Here is a 24,576-nt window from a genome sequence, read left to right on the forward strand (position 1 = left end):
CTACTTAAGGTTGATGACCAGGATTCCTCTATTTATATTTTGACAATTTTAATGAAATTGCACTTCTCTAAAGACAAATATTTCAAACAAGACTATGCTTCGTCTTTCTGGAAAAAAAAGAGAGACCAGTATAAAGTATGATTGTTAGAATATCCCAGATGTAGCAAGACATGTGCAGACAGCCGTGCCCCAGACTAAATTCTACACAGATATAAACTCTACAATGCGTAGAAAGTCCTCAGTCATGAATCATTTATGACTGGATGCTTAGATTTTTAATTGGGTTTTTACACACTGTTTGTAAATATTTTTCTCATGCTATCTTCCCTACAATGAGCACTTCCCTCTCTCTTTTTATTTATCTGTTTCCCTACCAGTGTAGTCTTGGAGGAAAATCTGAGCCTGGACTTTATTTTATTTCCACTTAAATCGTTGAAATGTGGAATTCTTTATTTCAGGGGTTTAAACTAGAGCTGCAAGGCTACCTTGGCAGACTTCTCTGGTTTTAGAGGATGGATTTTTCTGTTTTGTTTAAGAAGGTATCACAAGCAATGACTCTTTAGAACTTTAAGCGTGCAGTAAAAAAATAGAGATGACTAATATCTATTTAGCAAGTAATGATGGCTTAGCAATATTTACCACTCTGATTTATCCTCTCTGGCTCCATTACTCAGGATATTTTCCTGAATTAAATTTCTCTCAGTTCTATAGCCAGCAGCTGTCCACAGGAAAAAAAAAGTCTCAAATACTCCAAAAATAATGATTTCATATTTCTAATAGGTTCCTTTAACTGCACAATCAAAACGGTCTCTTGTGCCCTCTAGCACATGGTATGTCATAATAAAAAAGTTCTAGTCAAGCAGCTAGAGAAATACTGGCCGAACAAATTAAAACTTTTATCTTAATGGCTGTCATGACTCTTCATTTATGTGTATGTAATAATTGAGCAATAGAAGGGGGCGAACATGTATCCTTCATCTGTGCAGCTTTGCTCTGGAGCTGAAGTTGATAACCACACTGGGCCTATTTAATGAGGATGTTCATATAAAGTTTGAGGCTGCTTCCGAGCCCCAAATGGATTGTGCTGTTTTTCCATTTATGTCTAAGTGTCACAATATTTTGTTTCTAAATAGTTAGGTTAGGTCATCTTGAGACCAGCTGTACTAAAGGATTTAAAGAAATACAAGAACATGTGTAATTAATACTTTTTTAGCTCTAATTTGTTCCCTAGTATATTTAGTGTAAACCCACCAAACAAACCTGTGCCTGGTAATTCTAGTGGAGTTGAATGTCAGTTTGCAATAGAGTTTTCCTTCAGAAACTTTGCATTATTTTAATGTTTTAAGATACTTATTGCCATACATGACTTATTTTTCCTTGTAGACAAAAAGAAATATTCTTCTCCTTTACTGTTTCAAGAGACATCAACATATTTGCTAAAATCCTGCCAGTGTTGTTTGTGGCTTCTGAATCATTGATTTACTCAATAAAGTGGCTGGTTTTATGTTAATAGAGAGTTCTTGAGATCCAAAGGTAAATTTTAAATAAAGTATAAGCATATAAATGAACAAGCATATATTAACTCTGACAGATCAAGTAAGGATTTTTTTCCAAAGCTTTCATCAATAATGTATGTGAGAAAAGAGTATTCCAGCTGAACATGGACAGCTCTGATTTGTAGAAATATAAAAACCATCAGAATTACATTTTGATTAAACAAGAAATAGCTTTTCAATATCTTATGTTCTCTCAAGCCAGTACTAGTCAAAGTTAGTATTTCTGTACATTGCTAAGGTACACTGTGAATTAATAAATATTGGCAATTAATCAAACACTGCCAGAACTGATTGCTACCAAAATATGACAAGTTATATCTCCTGTGCATTCTGATCTGCAATTAATCTAAGAAAACTTACTCAGGACAATGCACATTTCTTCTGGAGTAAAAACATAGATCAGAGATTTTAAGAGCAAATTAAAGATTTCTTTTTCTAAGGAATCTGAGATTTTGAAGGATTTCTAAGGAATCTGAGGGCCTGAGTTTCCCTTGTTCACTGAACTAGATTTTAGCTTGTAGAATAATCAGTAAATATAAAGGCCGCACAACTTTTTCCCCAGTATATGAAGTGCTTGACTATAAAAAGTCTTAAAGAAAAGCAAATTAAAGAGGCTCACACAGAGTTGATACCAGTTGTTCTCCCTGAATCAGGTGCTTAGTTTATAGCAGTTTAAAGAAACACAAAATTCAAAGTTGTAGTTGTTAAACATTTTAGACCCTTTTACTAGAAGTACCCCACTAAACAGAGAGTGATGTTTAGCATCACCAGGTAACTTTGATTTTTGTTTAAACTCATAAAACATGAATTTCCTGATTTTGCTAGTCCCACTGTACCCAATAATATGGAAAATATTGCTCTCCCCAAACCTTAGTTTTTTTTCTCTTGTATAAAATTATGTTCTAACCCTCATGAGCATAGTAAGCTCAGCTGTAAAACATTATAATTTTACATTTTTACAGAAAAGCCCTAAATTTTTCTTTCAAAGTATTGCTTTAAATGTGTGTGAAATGGGTTTTGGTCACTAAACTGAGAAAAATCCTATTCTTATGCACAGATTAGGAAATATATAAAGGAATGGATGAGCAACAGAGGAAAGTGAGTTATAACATTTCACAGTCTCTGTACAGAGTTTTTTCAGCTTCATTTATGTATGTACTGGTGGAAGTGAATGTCTGATCCTCTAAATGGTAACAGAAGACAGATATTTAGGTAGAGAGTTAAAATTTGCTTGATTGTAAAACAAAATGTGTATGTTAGAACAATATGTGTAATATATTGGATGTTGTGCATAGAAGTCAGAGTATATTTAAATAATAGGAAACTTTCTAGATCTAGAGCATGGGAACTGCACTGTGCTGAAGGGGGTTAGTGGCCCACACGGTCTCATTTCTGATTGTGTTCAGCTGCCAGGGAGGAGGGTGTAACAGAGAGACTTAAAATCTGTCCTGCTGTCACATAGTGCCTGACTTCTGCTTTACAATGGAAAACTTGATATTCTGCAGATGGAATGTGTTTTCTGTAATGAAACGTCCACCACTGTTAAAATAATAATAATACTGAAAATATTCTGAAAATGTCTGTTAATCTTTTTCAGTTTAGAAGTTTTAAATTTTCTTCAGAAAAATAGAAAATTTTGGAAAGAAGACACTTCTATTATTTTCTTCAGGAAATTTCTGTGGAGGTTTCAATGGATATTTGTTCTTGTTTCCAGTTGAACACTGTAATTTAATATTCTTATTATTCGTATATTTTAACCTTGGTAAGCCAATGTCCTCAGTGATATTTTCTGGCAATCAAATTATGCAATTGTGGATTTCTTGAAAAGGAGTTTCTGTTATTCTGTGTGGTTTGTTTCATTTTTTTCAACTGCCATTCTGCATTTAATTTGGAAAAAAAATGAACCCAGCAGTTGCCCTGCAGTTTCTGCCCCATTCAGTGTTCTGCTTTGTCAGACTATCTCTTCTTATCCTCACGTGTCTTTTTTTTCTCTTGTAAAATGGAAGCAATTCCCATGCCTTGAAACTTTATTTTTTCCCCCCATTTCTTAACTTCCTTGGAAGTTCACACAGCATTTACAGCCAGTATGATGGAGGGACTGTTTCTGGGATGAGACCACACCTGATTTTTGCAATGCAGGATATATGGAAAGTAAGGAAAGGTGATGGACGAAGACAGAGGGCATGGAAATAGATGCACAGTAACACCTAGCAAAGAGAAAATGAGCTAAATAGAATTGTGAAAAGGCCAAGGAGGGGGAAAGGAAATGTGAATACACTAATAACTGCATGCATTCTGTTTCTGCCTGATAACACTGTACGCAATCCACTCATACAGGGAAGCAGTAAAAAGAAAATCATCCCTCCATACCATGTCACCATGTTGCTTCCCTGTAGCTCTTTTAGTTTAAGTTCCCTCCCTGCTATAGAAACTCAGAAAGAACTACTCTGTAAGCAGGTACCCACACAGAAATAAGCTGACACTTTCTCTCTAAGAACATTCTCTATTCTCTTACAAAATGCAGTTAAGTAGAAATACTGTTTTTATATAGAAGGTATAAATTTAAAAAACCAGAAACGTAAAAAGAATAAAAAACAAAGTCTGAATGACTTTTTCCTCTTCTCACTGAACTCTAAGTAAACACTGTAGAGATGGGAGAAATGAAGGCTATGTTTGTGCCACATATTCCATTTACTAAGAGGCAAGAGAGTCATTCACAAGTTCCATTATGTGATCATAAATTGTAGAAGAGTTCCTTATGTTTGTCTTAATAAAAAAATGTCACTGTCTACTGATAAATTGAACAAACCCCACAAGATCCCAGCCCTCAGGCCTCATGGCAGAAGGAAATGTACATTTGAATGTTCAGTTAAGCCAACCTTCTCAACGGAATGGGAAGAAAACAACTGTTTAAGGTCTATTCCTGCAGTGACAAACATCACTCATGTCTAGGCCCAGATGTGTTATTTAGAAAGGCAACCACTATTATTAAAAAATCTCATCTGTGAACATGCATGGGTGACGAGCTTTTCCATCCCTCACAGCCAAGGTATAAAACTCACCAGCTGAGCAGCAAGCCTGGTAGCTGTCTTCCTGGGGCTTCTTTACAGGTAACATTTTTTGTATAATGGTCCCCTTTAACAAAATATTTTGGTATAGCTAATCCTTTTAAAATTATGCTCAAAAACTCAGAACCACTACATAGAAATTCCAGCTGCAGTCCTTGCTTTTGAAATTCTATGCCACAGTTTGTTTTTTAAGACAACACATAGCTGCTAACAGGTACAATAAATTAATATCTTAAACACTCTCCCACACACAGAATTAACTGAAATATAAAGTATCTTACACTAAATACTCTTCATGTCCCTCTTTAGCCTATTGTTTAATTAAATTGTTCTAGAAAATTGGTGGTTTGGCATTACACTAAATTATTCACTGAATTTGCATTATGGCCAAGGTTTCAAAAAGCATGCCTTGAATTAGAAGGTGAAAGTCCTTATTTGTGGATCTAAATGAATGCCTCAAGTTTAGAAATCTTATTATAAGAGATTAAAAAAAAAGGATTCCTCTGCTGTAGGAAGTGGCTCAGTTCCCACAACACCCCTGTGCTTGGGCTGCTGTAAATTCTCTATGTGACCCTTTTGACTGAGTCACTGACCCTTTTGACTGAGTCACTGGCTTGGGAGAATTTTATCTTGGAGACTTACTACCCCATTCAGTGTTTCAAATATTTTTGCTGCGTCACCATGCAAACAGTTATGCTGTCTCAAATGAGGAAGGAAACAAAAGTGGACATGGGGAGAAGGACTTGTTTAAACTGATATTTGCCCAGAAAACACTTTTGTGAACACATTTATGTCAGCAAGGGGGTTCAGTGGATAGTGGAAAAAGAATTTCTTACAAAAGTCTAGAAAGTTAGTGTTTTCACCTCTGAAGAGAAAGAATTGTAAGTGCTTTTTATTTTTCATGAAGCCAGGAGCCAAGCAAGTCTTGTCCCGCAGTTCCAGCAAGGGAGTTGGGCAGGACTGGCTCTTCCCTTTTAAGGTCACAACCATTGTCACAGCCAAAACCCTGGAGTGGGAGATAGTGTGGGGCGCCAATTGTCTCCTCCAGAAACTGAGGAGGAAATGTAGGTAAGATTCTCTCTTGACTCAAACAAGGCAAAATTTTAAGCTTAAAATTGAAATTTTAAAGCAGTATTTTGCTTGGGGTTTATCCCAAGTGAATGTCCCTGCTTGCACTTCCCCTTCCCCTGCCAGACATTTTTCTGGCTGACTACAAAGCTGACAAACCAACAAAAGACCACAGGTATTCACATGATGCTAAGTGGTATTTTGGGGAATCCAAGGCCCTTTTTCAGTTGCCACAATTTGAATTTTAAGAATTTCGTGCTTTAAGTAGAACAAGAAATTGTCTGTGGTTGCTCTTCCAATCCATCATGCTTATTTTTTTGACTATTAGCTCCTTCTAACACAGTATTAGAGAAAGACAGATCCATGAAAGCATCCATTGCTGTCACTTTTTCTCACAATAGAACATGTATTTCTGTTGTTAAGGGATAAAATAATGAACAGCAAGACAAAAATGTACCTTAGTGTTATTGAATATGAATGTATACAAATTTGTTTTTTAAAAATTACAAGCTTGCAATGAATAAGAAGCTTGTAAGAACTAAAGTTCCCTCGTTTTTATTTTTTAAAAGCAATGGTTTTTAAATAGTTTTCTATTATAAAAAGCATTACAAATAATTTATACAGCATTTTAAAAACCTAGTTTGGGAAATTAATAACATAGAGTAATTAAAAAAAAGAATAGAATGCTCTGGCAAAATCCAATAAAATGAATTCTATTAGCTGGAGTTAGAAGTCATCGGATTATTGTTAGCATTATTATATTATTTTTTACTAGTACCTATGAATGGTGGGTCAGTACTCTGTCACTGAAACGTGGCAATTCATTAAGCACTGTCCATTCTGCTAACATTGTCTAAGAGCAAAGACTGGTGGAGGAAGGAAGATGCGCAAGGCAACAGTGAAACAACACTGGTTAGCATCACAGCAGCTTCCATGCATGAAAATCAGAACATTGCCAAGTTCTTTCAAGCTTCATACAGTGAAAGAGTACTTCAATAGCTGTATTTATATTAATGAAAAATAGGGTATGCCAAAGGACATAATGTGAGTGTATATGCTGGAAAACTTAACAAATAGCTATGGAAAATCATATAGGGAAAAGCTTGAAAAATCTTTCAAACTGAAGATACACATTTTGTTTGATATAATCATGTACAAGGTTTCAGTAGAAGAATATACAGAATTCAGTGGGGGAGTATACATGGATTCATAGAACAGGAAAAGGGCAATATCACTTCCTATGTTAGTATTTTTATCACTTCTGTTACAGTGGAGCTTAGGAGAGCAAGTCATGTTCCCCTGATGAAGAAACTCAAAGCAAGCATGTCATTCAAAAATGCTTAAATTTTTTTTCACTATTCTATGTGTTTTATTTTTTGTATGCCTTTGGGTCAGGTTTCACAGTAGCTTCACTACAACATTAATTTAAATTATTAAAATTCATATAATAAGAATTTTGATAATCTGAAACATTTTTTGGGTGAAAATATCCCTCACTCAGAGGTGCTTTGAGACCTGAAGTGAAATACTTTAATTTTGACAACACCACTTCCTGGTTTTCCCACTCTGGAGGATAATGTTTTTTAGGTATTTTGTGTTTCATAAATATCAATGCTCACTTTGTGAACAGCATTCTCCTATTCTGACACAAAATAGAATTTAAAAAAAATCAAATACTCTGTAGAAATACCAAACTCTGAACTTCCCAGAAAGAAGCTCTACCTCCCACATTATCTCTGTGTACTGTGTCACATACTTAAGCTCCAAGAGACTGAACTGAAGTCAATATTTGCAAATATTACCACTGTATTTTTCCAGCTGAAAAATCTGACCAGATAATCTAGGATCCAACTGGACTGGGATTGATGTTAGATGAAACCATGCATTATGTAGGAATTTCATGTGAAATAAGCTGTCTTGCATAGCTTGTGGATATATACACAAAGCTCAATTCATCTGAGGAGCACTTCGTTCTTATCATCCATCAGCTAAAGTGAAGTTCTCACTGTAACTCCACTGTAGATTGTATTTAATATAAACTTCCTGAGTCAAATACCATTCTTTCTAAAATAACTTGAAAAATCATTTGCATATTTCCCAGAATGTTGCTTTGGGATATTGGTCAGACTTTTAACCAGTGTAAACTTGACAATTGTTTCTGCTAGAACTATGCACATATTTTGGCCATCAACAATACTTTATAGATTTAGTAGAAAAATGATTTTTTGAAAAAGACCCCCAAATGCAGCATTACTTTAAACAAAAGAGTTATCTCTGAAGACTACCATTAACTCTCAGGTCTGTATAGGAAAACTGCATTGTTTACTTATAGATATATATAACACCCAAAACCCCATTGTTAAAACCAAATATCTTGCTGTTCTAAATTACTATTTTAATGTGTCTGAATATCCGTGATTATGGAACAAAATGTAAATTTTACTATGCTAATACAATAATTTGATTAGAGCTTCAGAACAAATCTGCAATATACTTTACAGTAATAGATATTGACACCAGCTTTTCCAATGGAGCTGCAGAACATGTAACAATGCATCTCAGGAGTAACTGCACATGAACTCAGTAAAGCGCCTAAGATGGTGGACGAGATTAAAATGACATTTCAGTACTGCTGTGGTGATGAAAATGGGCCAGAGATGGCCTGTCTAAAATTCTGGTTGAACTGGTACTAAAGTGAAAGGGTAATATACAGGAAGATATATACATCTTCTCTAAGGAAGATGTGCATCAGAAATTTCAGTGTGGGGTTGGATATCAGGTAATCCTCGGTCTCCCCTGCATGACTGGTTTCTACATATTTCCCATCCCCTATTTATTGTACTGTGTCATAATTACATATGCTTAGAAATCTACTGAAATAGAAGGAAAATGCATTTGTGCTCTTCAGTGATCTTTTGGCCATCATAGTCTGATTTTCTCTGTTCTCTCCCATTCAAAATGAAGTCCTGAAAGAGTAGAACTGCAGTATGGGAAAATGAGAGGAACCCATCCTAGAACTGTTTACAACCTTATATAAACTGGGTCCTGTACAAACTTTTAGAAGGACAAATGTAAGGCAGCTTACTTTCCTTTTCTCAATATCTCCACTAAATTTGAAATCTGGCCTCATCAATAAGAACTGCTGGGTAAGGGTAAAAAATTTCCCAGGTGGTGTGAATTACATTCTTCAGCAGATCTATACGGTTTACGTTACAGGTCCATGAAAGCAGCACTAGAATATCAAGACTAAAATTTATCAATAACTTCCTATATACATATACATATATATATATATATATATATTATATATATATATAATACATGTTATATATAGTATAAGCATTATATATGAGCATATATATATTTCGTATGTATATAAATAAATAGAATTTTATAATGCACAGACAGGAGAAAACAATGTTTGGGTAAACACTACCTGCTCCATCAAAGAGATAATACAAAATCTATTTAATTAAGCATCAGCATACACTTCAATCAAAACCCTGAAGTAAGCTTGTTACAGTTACTTCGACTCTTCCGACTGATCCCAGGCATTGAATGTAACTTCCTCTAATAAGCACTATCAACAGAACAGTTTGCTATGACAGGACTGAGTTGGACAATCCCTCACACCCTACAAATCTTAAAAGGAATGTATGTACATGAGTTGTGAAAATACTTGTTTCACAGGAAAGAAACATCCTTTGATTAAAAATGTTGATTTTCTTTTTTGAATTTGTGATTTTTCCGCAGGTCTTTATTTGATTATCAAAAGGAAACAATGAAAATATAGCTATGGCTAGGGTAAATACAACTTAGCTGCCTCAGTGATGGAAGATTTAGAAGCCTTGAAATATGCTGTATGTTGGAAGAATGTTCATTTCTTTGGCTGCATGGTTCCCATTATATTTTACTCCTCGTAATACTTTCACTAAAATTCCTGTATAACACTGAGTGTTTGGCATTCCTGTATAACACTGAGCATTTGTGTGTAGCAGGTGTCTTTCTTAAAACTTGTCCCTTTTCGACTTCACTCTTGGATGAGGTTTAATTCTTTCTCACAGGTCAGCAAAGCATTTAAGTACACACTGATTTTTTTAGAAAATAAGCACCTGAAGTAAACGGGATTTTGCATGTTTGAGGATGAGCATGTCTCATGCATGTTTGGCCCTGCTGCTGTTTGAGTAGGTACTGCGGGCAAAGGGTATTGCCAGGTGCTGCTTGACAAGTGCTGTGATCCAGCACAATAAAGAAAAAGAGGCAGTAATCAGATAGCAATAGGTATAGCTGAAGTGAGATTCTTTCAAACTCTCCTCCATATATGGGCACATTAGAAGCCAAACCCTCCTGTTAGAAGTTTGAACCCTAAAACTGAACCCTGTCTGCCCCGAGTTTCTAGAGAAGCACAGTGCAGAGCCCGCAGCTGTGACCCCCATGGCTATTTTCTTTTTCCTGTTTCAAGGTGTAGCTTCTTTTGCTGTTTTCCATGCTAGATTATTACTAACTGGTATTAGCATACCCTCTAGTGATTTTTACTGACATTTTTTTATATAAGTAAAACAATTTTTTAGCATATTAATCTACATATCAACTGAAAATTTTGGTTTTATGCATTTTTATTTGGAAAGTCTGTCCCACCTTTAATTCATTGCCAGTCTCTGCGTATTTATGTGTGTGCATGTACATAGAATAGACTTACTTTTTGAACATATTTTTTCATTAATTAATCAGAAATGCCAGACGGGTTTGTCTAGCTGGGTGTCATTTACTTCTCAAGACCAGACCACTCCTTTGGATGATAGTTATAGTCCTCAAATACCTAATTATGGAAAAATGTAGTATTTTGCATATCAGCATGTGCCTTCATGGCGCTGTCTGCAAATATTCATGCTTGTGGTTTAAAGATTGCCTTCCCAGTATCATACACTTTGATTACTGATGAGCTTTCTAAGTGATTTCTACCTCTTTATTATTTCTACTTTCTCTAGTTTATTTGCTGTCTCTCTATAAAATAACAATATTGATTTTATATTATTATACGTAGAAATTTGTGGCAATCCCTTTTACATTAAAGCAAAAGTGGTGGTGCGTCCTGATCTGGCACAACTTCTTTGTCATTTACTTATTGGTACAGATTAAGAGTGAATTAGACAAAATGATTTATTGGTGTGTGAAGAAACAGAAAATTGACTGATGATGTCAGATTTATTTCCATGAAACACAGAATAAACACATTTTATGTTAGAAATCTGACACAGCCTTTTGACCAACTCAGGTAAGGAGGAACCTTTGTAAAACTAGACTTAGTCAGATGAATACACTGTGACCCACAGTGATTTTGTTAGCTCAGTTAGACAAACCTCTCAGCCATTCAGACTCTATGACTTTTAGGACTCACCTTTAACTGAAGAGCTTATGAAGATTAATTCTGATTTTTAGGTCATTCTGTAAAGAAAAAAATCAAAGTTTCTGCCTTTTTTTTTTTTTTTAAGTTCAGTTCTTTTGCCAACTACTGACTGAAAGTTCAAATAGTAGTATATAGAAAACTAAGGGTAAAGTTTCCATACTTCATTTGACGTGACTATTGTTTCAGGAACACTTTTCGAAGTGTAAATTGGTTGGTCTCTTCCATCATTCATTTATACTTTTAACTGTATGGCTATGGGCAACAAATTAAGTAAACTGAAATTCTGATTTGGAAAAGTCAAACTGAAAATGAAGTCTATAGATTGACTGTAAGGAATATGGGATATTATTGGCCCTTGATGGGAATGTGCACGTGTACAGCAGGTGCAGTGATGTCTGTTGCTCCTGGATACAGAAAAAAACCCATAAAATGAGAAAGCCCAGAGCCAGCATAATCTCACTCATTCCAGAAGAGCTAAAACTTTGTTTTTCCATTGTAGACTTCAAATTGCCAAATCCTTTAGCCAAGGAAAGCAGAGATCTATCCCTTGTTGTTGGGACCACCTACTTGGTTTCTCCTCCCAACAAAGAATAAATGCAGCCTGGTTGCAATAATTCTTGGATGGCCAATTTTATTCGGTTTTCAAGGTCTTCATGATGCAGAAAAGCTGCATCCAGACAGCCTAGTCTAAAGTGACAAAAGGATCACTTGTAAGTATCACTTGATATAGAGATGTATCACATTAGCTAACACTGCTTGTTCGCTGTGTTAGTGCTTACCTTTTCTTTGGAAATGTAACCTCAGGGTCCTTTGAAATAACTTGCTCAAGTGTTAGAGGAAGGACGTCTGCTCACTGATGGAACTGCCAGAGTTTTTGTTAATAAATAATCTAATTTTTATTTGTGTAGAGTGATTAAATATTATCATGTCAGATGTTTGGAGGAGAAAAGGATTCAACACCTGTGTTGGTTAATGGTTAGTTAGGTAACTGAAACACAGTTGTGATCTATTTAAATAGAATCATTCCTGTGAATATGCCAGGTGTCATAAATATTATTCTTTTTGCCTTCAACTGGTCTTATGGCTGCATCAACAGGGAAATTACTGCAAAAAAATTATTTTTTTTCCTAGCACTTTAGGGTTTTTTTTCATTAACGTGTAATTTTGATTCCAGGCCACTTTAAAAATAAACAAAGGTGTTCTAGATTTCTCTTCTTTGCACATCAGTTAAACAAGAAACACTCTATGATGTGCAGTGTTACAATGTTGGTCTCTGTAGTGATGATTTTAAAAATACAACCACATTAGTCATTCCAGAGAAAGTGGCAGATATAGTGAAAAGGAAGGGAGAACAAAAGAGAAAAAGTGACATAGCAACCAAAACTTGGAAGTGTTTTATTTTACAAAAACATTCAACCAAAAATCCCATGGCAACTAAACCTTACAGAAATATCTGTATTTTGAGAAATTTCCAGTGCAAAATGAAACCTGAAATGATTAACAATTGATTTAAATTATCCTTAAGTCAGCTATGACAGAACTACCTGGAGGACATTTAAATTGCTGTAACCAGGTGCTGGAGTTAACACTCCCCTGAGATGACAAATGAGCATTTACAGTCAGACAGTTCCCTGCCAGCCTTCACTTGGCTAATATTCAGTCTTATTTTTTGCCCAGTTTTTTTCCCCTATCAGAAAACATTTAAATTATGCAACATTTCACTCAGAGGAAAAAAAAAAAAATCAGTCAGTGAAAAGTGGGGCTTGTTGAAATCCTGCTCCTGCCACTGTAACTGTGGACACATTTGAAGTTTGTTAACATATTTCTGTAGCTGATGGCTGACTTCTGAGCTGATTTTAAAGGACAGCAGAAGGCAAAAAGTACCAACCAGCACAGCAGCTACAGAAATCTGAACAAAACCTTTTTTATCACTTACAACACATATGATTTCCTGCCTATCTTATAATTTGCATAATTCAACACTAACAGCAGTTGGTTATATTACACACATAATTGGTTCTTGGAAATATGATAAAATTACAGTTGTCCAGGGAACACCACAGCTTTTGCCACGGAATGGAGAACACACTCAGAGTATCTGTGGCCTACGAGAAGGAAACTAATCCCTAAATTAACATCACAGGCAATTTAGGAACAAATGCTATTTGCAATGTACTCTTTTTAAAACCTTAGAGAACAGATAAAGCCAGGCTTTTATTTTTGCTTACATTTTTTTATTTATCTCTTCTTTCTTATTTATTTCCTCTGAATTTTTTAAAATTTTGCTTCTTTTTGTTTGGTTTTCTTACTATTTTTCATATATAAAATAATTTCTTCCTCCCTTGAGGGGGCATTTTTATATTTTACATCCACAAAATAAACTCATTAAACAATTGGAGAATATTTACTAAGAAATTAAATTCCTTTAATATTGCTTTCTTATTTCAATCAACTTTGATTACCTTTCTTTCTTTTAATTAAACACATTTTATATTTAAATTTAAGGTCTTCAGTTCGAGTCCTGCTTATTAGCTTTATCTTTTTATTTCCCATCTTTCATCTTCGTTACTCTTTTCTTGTATTAGCCTGGATTAAAATGAATCTTTATTTCCCCAACAGCACCAGTTGCACTCCTTTTCCTGTCAGGGGGATGAAGTAGTGAGTGAGGGCTGCAGGAATGCTGTCAGTTGTTTACTCTACAGCCAGTGCTATCTCAGAAGGCAGCTTCCTGGGGAAGCCAGGCTTACAGTAGCGAGGGAAGGCAGCAGTGACTCCTGGCTCAGCACCCCACTTATCAAACCTGCCGAAAGCAGGACCAGCCCTCCCTTGCTGCTGGCCCGTGTGTGGAAAGCGGCCGCTTCCCGTCACAGAGGTTTTGTCTGAAGCCAGAATGAGCTGCCTGCTGTTAAACATGTGAAACAGCTGACTGTCCTGGTTTGCTGATGCTTCCAGAGATTGTGGGCTGGCAAAGATCCACTGTAATCACAATTTTATTTAATCATTTTATCAAATTCAAGGGCCGCATGTGGCAGTTCCAGGTAGAGCAGGAAGTCTGGGAAGCAGTGGTGCCAGCTCTGCGTCTGTGTCCATGTTTTGGGGCTCTCCCAGACCGACCACCCCGGCTGAGGGACCTGGGTAGAGACACGAGACTTCTGCAGGTAGGATGTTCAGACCAGGATCCAGACTCTGCAGGCTGAAGGGGAGGGATCCTTTCCTGTTTAAAACACTTCTTTCCTGCTCTCTCAGTCTTACAGCTTACCTGTAACTGCTCTACTTTATCAAAGGAAATCTGACCCCAAACACACTTTATCCAGCAGCTCTTCAGGGGTTGCAGCTTTGACCCAAAAGAGCTATTACCTTCCTCAGACCTTTCCTGGCCATCCAGCAGAACATGGAAAACTCCCTAGTTAATTCTTTTAAGACTGAATCAAACTCTTTTCCCCACAAACATTCAACAGCATCAGTGGGGAGTTCCCCAATGGGAACAACCAAAGGCAATATATAGAAGCTGCAAGAATAGAGCTCCCAGTTCCTGTTAGCACTCTGAAAATGTATAGCTATTATAAGCACCTCATGGTAAAGCAGATGAGTATAGCTGAGATCTTGGAAATATATGGGACATGAAGGATTGAAATCTACAGTTGTGTTATTTTCAGAATAAAAAGGTTGCGTTATTTTCATTTTTTTTGTTTCATAAAGTACAGCAGGTACAAGGGGGAACTTTCTGAAGGACGTTCTGGAAATAAGTAGTAAAGTGGTATAGAAATGCCACAGCTATGATTATTGGATAAAGTTACAGGGTATTTATACAGTAAACAAGGAAAGAGAATACAAATTTGCAAAAATTAAGAAATGAACAATAGGAATTTCAAAGACCACACAAAATCTCAGGCTTCTGGATTTAACTCAGTTTGTAAATAGAAATAAATTGGCATTACATTATTTCACAGCTGCCTTTGTATTTCTGTCATGTTCCTCTTAAACAAATTGCAAGACAAAGTGTAGCAGATCTTAGGACTGCTTTTCTCTCATTTTCTATAGTTTTATAGTTTTTCAGGAGTCTATTTTGCATACGTAATTACATGTTGGTTTTTTTTTCTTTAATGCAACACAGAGTTTGCCTCTTGCAAAGCACTTTGGGAGTCTTCTTGGGAAGCTAGCAGGAGGAATTTTAATATGATATAATATTTTAAATATTGTATGAAATTAGGAAACAACACAAATGGTGTCATTATACATAACTTTATTTGAGTCTGCAATTTTTCCTGTATGGTTTCATGCATATAAATGGAATACCCTGGGTCTGGTCATGTGTTAACATCTCACATTTCCTTTCCTACCACAAATGCTGCTTATTATAATAGTATGAACTGAAATATGTATTTTTATTGCTGTTATGAAAGTAGAAACACACAAATATGGGTTTGTTTCCGAATATTACCTATGTCTGTTTTACAGTCTGATAAAAGTTTTGGTTGACAGAGCACTGAATAAAGGTAGCTCTATACAGCATGTTTACTTAAATGTTTAACTTGTGAAATTTAATAAAAAAACAATTTAAAAAGATAAGGATTAGTCAAATACAAAAACTATTAGAAACATTCACATAATTAAAAATTAAAATTCTCAGCCGTTATCAGATGTAGGAAAACCACATAAGAATCCATAAAAAAGTTTTCAAGCTCCAATAAGTTAGGTATAATAGACCTTTTTTGTCAAACACAAAAATAAATATTATTGATTTTATGAATAAATACATTTTCTTAAATGATTTAGAAAGCTCTGTTTATTCATATACAGACAGTGTTTAGAATATGTAGTAGCCAGTATGTCTGCAGATATATTTATGTTGGACTGTTTAGATTGGCTTCACCTCTGTAATAATTTATAACAGTTTCAATGTAAACCTGCCATTGAGCAGGTCATAAAGGTCCTGCATTTTAACCATCATAATTTCAGATAAACCCACAAAACTATTTCTTGCAGGAAAGCTCTAGTTAATCCTTGAATATCTTTGGGATGGAATTTGTTTTTTTATTTAGGCAAATTTAAAGAGCAATAAAGGCTGCATTTTAACAGTGTTTGATATTCCAGTAGTGGTGATAATTTAAAATATATACATTTTGTTTTGTTTTACAGCAGTAACTCTTCATTGACACTTATTAATACAAAATTTCTCCCCTCCAATTGATTTCAAGTCCTGCTCAAAAAAGAAAGCTACTGTTCATTTTCAAATGTTTCATTGTTCACTAGAAATGTTAACATAAATACAGTCGTGTTTTTCCACACTAAATGAAGATAGATCAATGCCATTTGTTTTTCACATGATAGAAAGGCATGCATTCTGAAAGTATGAGAATTACTTATTTAATTTCTAAATTTAAAAAGTGCCCTCTTTTATCAAAATGCACATTTCCGAACAAAATTCTACCAACATACTTATATTTGATAAAATGTTTTTGAATACTAAAAGCTAAACCATTCTAAAAGGCTGACACATTTATTTTAGTAAATATCCTTCCGTGATCAGCAGAAGAGCATGGGGCCTATGGGAAACCTCTTGCTCTGAACCTGTGCTATCTTCTAAGAGAAATTAAATGAATCTCAAGCTTATTTTCTGTAAACATACAAAGCTGCAGGTGAGTTTATCTTTTCACACAGGTTTGTCCTGTTGCTCACCACTTGCCTGTTTCCCATTCCTCTTAACTAAGGTATCCCAGGATTTATGGGGATGAACACAAAGGGTGCCTGCAGGATGGCTGCAAGAAATTGGGTAGTGCTTTCCCATTAAAAGGAAAAAGTTGCAAGCCTGTGGCATGTTTCCTAGTAGAAGATTGCATAGAGCTCTGTCCAGACAGTGTGACTATTAATTTCTTAATATTTCTTATGTTAATAATTGTGGAGTCATAGAATCATAGAAAGATTTGTTTTGGAAAGAACCTTAACAATCATCTAATTCCAACCCCCCTGCCACAGGCAGGGATGCCACCCACTAGATCAGGTTGCCCATAGCCTCATCCAACTTGGCCTTGATATTTCTGCTAGTCTTTGTCTGATGTCATTCCTTCAGCCTCTGGTATCCAACATGTCAGCAAAGAGATGGTTGTTTGACTGGAGCCAGGAATAGTGGGGATTATGTGTCTAGGGTCAGATGTAACCCATTTTCTCCAGGGAAGTTTTATATGTGCTCCATTATTTAGGGTCATAATTAGAGTGTTATTTGGATACTTTGATGGTTGAATTTTAAAATTTCTAGATGTGAGGCAAAACACTGAACAGGAGGTTCAACACTGTAATGTCTTTTAAATCTATTTTGCTAGAATTAGAATTAAATTGGACTGTCGTGGCAAACAGTAGAGACTGTGTAATACTGGTCACAGCGCTTCATTTACTACCAAAGGGATGAGCTCTTGGGATTTTCCAATGGGTGGACATAATTCCAGTGCCATTATACCATTGATTTTCAAATTAAATTGGTGAGCTTTTCTAAAGTTCACTTGTGCTAGTATAAATGCCCTGATAATTAAATGTAACAGAAACACAGTTTCACATTTTTCTTTCATGATAGTTTATCATTTATTCCCTGGTAATCCTGTTGATGGCTCAGAAGTCCCTTGGATATGAAGTGGTGTTCAGCCATGGAAGATGATAATATGAACTGATGTTTTGTATGGTTTTCTATATTTGCAATATGAGGAACATTATCACTCCTTTCTGATAGAAGTTTAGGAAGGATTTCTCTGGCCTTTGGGAGTGGATGATTATTTTGTAAATACCTCAGCCATCAGAGAGGTAAAACACATTATTATTGAAAGCCTGCTTTCCTCAAAAGTGGGAAAATAGGGGCTACATACAGGGTATATATATCTTTCTATAGATACATCAATATATTTATATACTGATATGGACTCCGGTCCAAATAATGTAGATGACATTTCTTGTGAAATTTCCTATTTCCATATTGCATCTGTACATGAAGAATTAATTTGTATGGTCTGTTCTCAAAAGCACACAAATCTGATAAATGTGGCTTCCTCTCCACATTCCACGCTACCGAATTTATTCATCTAGCCTACACTGCATGTCTAAGGTATTTAGGAAGCTGTGACTGGTGCATCCAACAAACGTCAGTTTTTTGTGGTGCAGTCAGTGCCAGACAAGAGAAGTGATAGGGATGGGCATATAACTTACTATTGCCTTGCACAATGTAGTGGAGAGCCATTACTGATAATGTTTGTACAATGGTTACTTGGTATTTCATGGATGGAAATGTCATATTGGCAGCCAGGGCAGAACGTGGGCAGGGGGGAGGATCCATTTCTATCTGCTCCTACATGTGTGACTGGATCTTCAGTATTTACTGACTGACCAGATGTTCTTTGTTTAGTAAGTCCTGGTGAGAACTGAAGATTTGAATGTTGCTTTGCATTGAAGAATAAAATAAGTTGTGTTTTAAATATACCTTGAATAGTTCATCTTTTACCCAGAATGTTACTTATTCTGCATATTAGAGTGATCAAGAGTTATTTAATTATTATGGGGTGCTCAGATTCTTCTGACTGGCACAGTCTTCCTTCTGCTTCTGGCTCAGCTTCTGTAGTGGCAAGATTTCCAGGTGGACAAAACAATTGTTATTTCTCTTCCATGTCCCCCATCTCTGATCACTGGGGGCTGGCAGGTTTTGTGCTTATAGTTTGGCTTGCCTGACAACCTCCAAATAAGAACTGCTGGAACTAAACAGTGGTGTTCCAGACTGCAGTTTGATGGTGAGGATGGAGATGCCTGGCTTTTTAATGAGGATTTTCCCTTCTTCACAGACATTTGAGTGATCCCAACCAGCTACCATAGTGGGAGTTTCCTATTTTTTTTTTTTCTGGTGCCACAGTTTTATTAGCTTTGCTTATAGAAATATAGCAAAACAGAAAAGGCCACACTGGCTTTGCTCTGTAAATATTTAAGTATAGACTGTGAGGACACATGGCAGGTATAAACCAGATTCAAGTGATCTCCAGGTTGGTAATGGTCTGCTAATCTAATCTAAGTGTTACTGAATGTGGTTCATGGTGCCTTTGAATTTATGTGTAGTCATGGCATGCTGAGTCTTTCATTGCACTATTTTCCTACTTATACTGTAAAATAAATTCAGACTTGCATAACAGAAGTGCTTGGCAGGAACATTTTTATATGCACAGTACATGAGACAATGACTGATATCTTGTTTAATCATCTCACAGCATTAGCAAGGAAGCTGAATCATATGCACTCTCTCCAACTTCACACACACAAAGGGGCAGAATAACTCAGTCTGTTACACTTCACTGTCTTTTCCCCACTACCTACAGCTGGCCCCTTATAGAGTTATTAAACAAGATTTTCTGATACGATTTTCCCCCCCTCTCATTCTCTTGAGCTTTTTGCCAGTCTGCCCCTCTCTGACTTTTGAATTTCTGTTGCATGTAGCATTATGCTCCCTCCACTGAGATCATATCAAATTCTCCACTGTGTAAATTGGCATGGCTATGCAGCACTTGGAGGCTCTCTGCCAGTTTACACTGAGAATCTATCCCTAAACAATTATACTCAGCAGTACCAAAAAACCACTTAAATAAACAGAAAATGTAGGAGAACATTTGGGCCCAAATCTCACTTCCTTCAGTTTCTTAAATTGGAGAAACTACCAGGAAACAAGGACATAGAAAGGAAACTGGGGGGAGAACTCAGGTCACAGTCAGCCTGTTCCCTCAGTAATCAGCATAAGAAATAACAATATAAATCCCTTGCTGTCAGGTCCATCAGCAAGAAATAAACAGAAATGAGTAAGTCAGATGGTACTTAAAATAAAAGTATTATCTCTGAGTTTTTTCTCTATTTCTCAGCTTGGTTGTAAATCCTATAACCCTGCAGATACTGTGCTTGACTGAAAGGTAAACACAGATATGGGCATTTTACCATTATTCTGTAAAACAAGGCAAAAAAAGGTCAGCAACTGCATTATTGTGCAGCTGGCACAACATTCTTGAAGATGGTGAATCAAAATAGAAGAAGTCACAAAACGTGTATGAATCCATTAAATGAAGGGTACGACATCTGACCTTTTGTCTGACTGTCTTGGATTTGCTGGTTTGCAAAGCCCTGGCTATTGAGGACGTGTTATAGAACAGCTCCGTTTTTCTAATCACCAGTCAAATTCTGCTCATCTCAGTCATGCAAATTTCTCCCCAAACTTCAGCAGCTATATCAGCAGGGTAATTGTAAGAAAGCTTTGGCTTCAGCACTAACTGGGTCTCGAGCTAAACTTGACTTTTGTAGTAAGGGAACAGGAAATGGTTCTGTGCAAATATTTACCAGTGCTAGTAACTATGAATTTCACATTTACAATTACACTGATGTCTGCCTAGGGCAGGATGAATCACGCCTTTTCCTACCAGAATGATTTATCCTATAAATATTTGTTGTAAAAGCAGGACATGCTATCCAAGGCAGCAAAAATATAATTTCATTACTTCAATTAGAAGAAGTACTCTAATTGGCTTTAGACCTTGATAGTCTTGTAAGAACTATCAGAAACCCTCTTACCCACTTTACACCATGTCTGTTGGGTAATATTTAAATAAGGCTGTAATTCAGAGAAATGCTTCCCCTTGTTAAAGTGTCAATAAAGTCATTATTGTTTAAGGAAACTCCTGTTAGAATGTCTTGCGCTTCATCTGCAACTATTACCTTAAAAAAAAAAAAAAAAAAAAAAGTCCTGGGACTCATATATTTTCCCTTTTTTCCTACAATATTCTGCACAAATTTAAATTGTACCTGGCAGATTGTTGCGTGTGCACACTGCAGATCAATTCATCGTACCACAGCCAGGTTCTTCTTAGGGATGTGACCTTGAGTTTACCCTATCTCTACCTTTTGCTGTTGCTGATGGATTTTTCTTTAATACCTAGTTATTAATTCTCAGTTTTGTGGCCATCCTGAGGTTCAAAGAGACCAGAATATATACTTTCATTCTGCCTTCCTTTTTATTTAGATTTATTTTATACTGAAGAAAAACCACATAATCAAGACAAAGATAGGAGTGACAGAAGAATGATAATTTTTGTGGTCCAATAGACAGCAAACTGAGAGAGAACTGAACTCACTTATCTCTACACATATATCCTCCCTTCCAAAAATAGCTGTGAGATTAACAAAGGGTACTTAGAGATGTCTTCTCTGTTATGCTGTAGTGAAGATGGTCAGAACTGTATTTATTGCAATTTTGATACAATTCTTTCTAGAAATTGAACTATGCACTTGTACAATCTGCTTTCCTCACCTCTGTCATGGAGATAAAGCTGTCATTAATTTTAGATCTGCAATCCCAATGCCTGCCAGACTGAGAAATGGGAGGAATGACAAACCATGGGTTCTGCAGCAGTGAAGATGAGCCAAGAGAGCTGAGCCTTTCCTGTGAGCATTCCTTTGGAAATGACAGAATCCTTCCCCCAGTGCATGGAGTCTGAAAGGAATCTGGAGCTCTGTAGATATGAAAAGTGAGGAGGAAAATGACTAATATATTCAGATATGGACCTCAAAGAAAGATCATAACTGTATATATATGAGCTGGGGTTTGAAATCAGGTGAATAAAGAAGAGTGTCACCCATCTTGAGCGAGAATCCCTTACAGGAAATTGATACACTGGTGAAATCAGCTGAAGAAAGGAATTTAAGACAAAATCATGAAGTTACCACTTCAGGTCAATTGTACATAGGCAAGCAGCCACCTCAGGAAGGAACTGTGTTGCTGTGAGGTCAAATACATTAGCCTTGTGTGAAAGGTAGCAGAATTAGTGCACATTTCTTTGCTTGTGAAATAATCCTACTTTTTCTTGTGATGTAGTTTGGCTTTCTAAACCAATCAATTTTAATGTCTAAATGTAAGAGTAACTTTTCAATCCCTTATCTTACCCCACATTTTCATATTATTTTTTTCTTTGTTCTATTTATTTTTAAAAATTTCACTCTAGGATGAATTTCAGAAGAAAACTTTTTTTTTTTTTTTTTTTAAGTCTTGCACTTTACCTGCTTTCATATTTCTGACTAGCTCTATGGATGAAGGTCTGTGAAAGCAGTTCTGGTGTTATGCATGAGAAATTTAGGAAAATTAGAAATTTAGGCTTGTAGGTAAATTGAGGCAACAAATGCACAGAGCATTAAGGTGAATATTACATGGTCAGGACTCTGAGGCACATGCACTGAGTTTAACCTGAAAAGGTGTGGTGGTAAACAGTTGTAATTTTCCTGAGCTAGTATGATAAAAATACAATGGCTGAAGTGTATGAATGAGGGTACATCTTGCAGGGAAAGTCACCCCCAAGCTGTTAGCTTTCCACAGCCAGAGTTTTTCTGAAACCCCCAGGAGGGTTCTGCCTGACCTGACTAATCAACAGTGCTGGCACCTCGATTTGTATTGGCACAGATACTGAAGAAAGTAGTAAAGGAGATGGGAATACCTGGGAAAAAGAAGGAGAAGACTATTCAAGAAGTAAAATCAGTATTTTGCATGAAATTCTATCGATTGCACAGCTTTTTATATCCATGAGGGCAGATGTAAATTCATGAGTGACAGTGCTTCCATTAATAATGCAAATGAATAAGCTATGATCAAAATATTTTGGAGGCCTTCAGGCAAAAACCTGCAGTAACAAGTATCAAGTCAGTGCTTTTTATTCATTAAAATAAAATATAGTAAATCTAGCTTCCTGCTGTGTTTCTTGCCTGCAGGATGGAGTGTGATGAAGGAGTCCTTTGGAACACAGGTTCATTTATGCAGTCCTGGTCTGTGTGAGTCAGACAAGTGGGAGACTTATAGCAAAACAAGATCTGCAGGTACACATGGTTTTGGAAATTTTCTATTCTACTTGGTTAGAATGAGTACCAAGCAAATGAGAAAGCTATGGACAACCAGTGTGCAGGTCCTTATCTGCTAGCCAAGAGGCAAACCCCCTCTTCCCTGGTAAGTCTTGAATCAATGCAAATTTCTAATTGTTTAATGGCGGGTTAAGAAAAAATTAAACTGTTCTCAGATAAATAAGGTAAAATATAGTAAAAAATACAATCTCATGTTTTGACTGCTTCCCACTTTTTGTTTGTTTTCCTTATATTTGTTCGTGGTAAGAGTAATGGAGCCTTCTAGACTATCAATAGTCTGACATTATAATTAACATGTCATATTCGCTTAATAACCAGTACCACTATTTTAAACTTTTTTTGTTCTGAACAAGAAAGAAAATATTCCTGGACTTGCTTTCTTGTCAGGCATACATGCTAGGGAAGAAATGCTCTCTGTTACTTTAAGGGGCACAGTAAATGCATGTCCAAAACACTTTACTGCTTGTAAAGTCCTTCTGTATTTTAATGTGCCTTGGTATGACAAAATAAGAGGATATCTTTCAGTTTAGTAAGTCTCCTTTTCCTGTGTACTTTAATTTATTTTTCAGGCTTTTCAAAGTGACTGTGTGGCACTCTATACATTGTAAAAAAAAAAAAAAACAACTCTAGAAATGCTAGTCATGTCTCAAGTGAGAATAATTGGCCCTGACAGAGAGGAAAGTAGTAATTGGAATGAGAGTTGTTTAAATAACAGTTTAAATTTTCTTTCCTTACTTTTCCGATTATATGCACTATAAAGCAGGATTTCTTTGCCTTGGGTGTTTCACAGAGTCGTTTCTGTATGCAGCATGTCCACAAGTATAACTCAAGTAATAAGTCTGGCTATAATTTGGATTAGACTTTGAGTTTCACTCCCTTACATACAAATACACTATTCAATCGGTATTAACGCTCTATCATCAAAATTTTCAGTAGGATGTAACAGGACAGGCTAATTTAATCCTCTAATTCTTCTAAGCTATCATTATTTCTTCATTCTGAATGGTTAAATGGAAATTCAGATGCAACATGGAAGAAAAACATGCTTAAAAACTTGAGCTATGAATACACTTCATGTTCTGCTAAACACTCTTCTCACTGTTTGTATCCAAGGAAGAGTAAAGTTACTGTCTTTTAGCCTTTCCTCTATGTGATTTCTGTTTGTTTATTGTTTGTTTTTTAATATAGGTTTGCTCAGAGCTATGCAGAACAGGTGTTTTAAAAAGCTTTGGAGTATGTCAAGGTTTAGTACAGTAAGATGACTGAGATTATTTTCCTGTCAAACACATCTGTCTCCAGCAGTAGATGCAGCCCCCATCTAAATAGTAGTGAGGGTCTGTGTGGTCACATCTGCCCTACTTCAAAATATTTATGGCAAATATAAATCAAGGCAGGGATGGACTTGAGAATCTGGAAGGATCGAGTGACATCTGCAAAGGAACTAATGAAATCTAAATGTGCCCTAATTTGCAGAATAATATATGAAAATATTGTATGAGCTTGGTTATTCCCTCCTGGAGCTTTAATGCACATAGCCAGAATGCATTAGCCCTGCTAATCTCAGGGATCA

Source organism: Coloeus monedula (genome assembly GCF_965178545.1).
Source record: "Coloeus monedula genome assembly, chromosome: 5".
Classification (NCBI taxonomy): domain Eukaryota; kingdom Metazoa; phylum Chordata; class Aves; order Passeriformes; family Corvidae; genus Coloeus; species Coloeus monedula.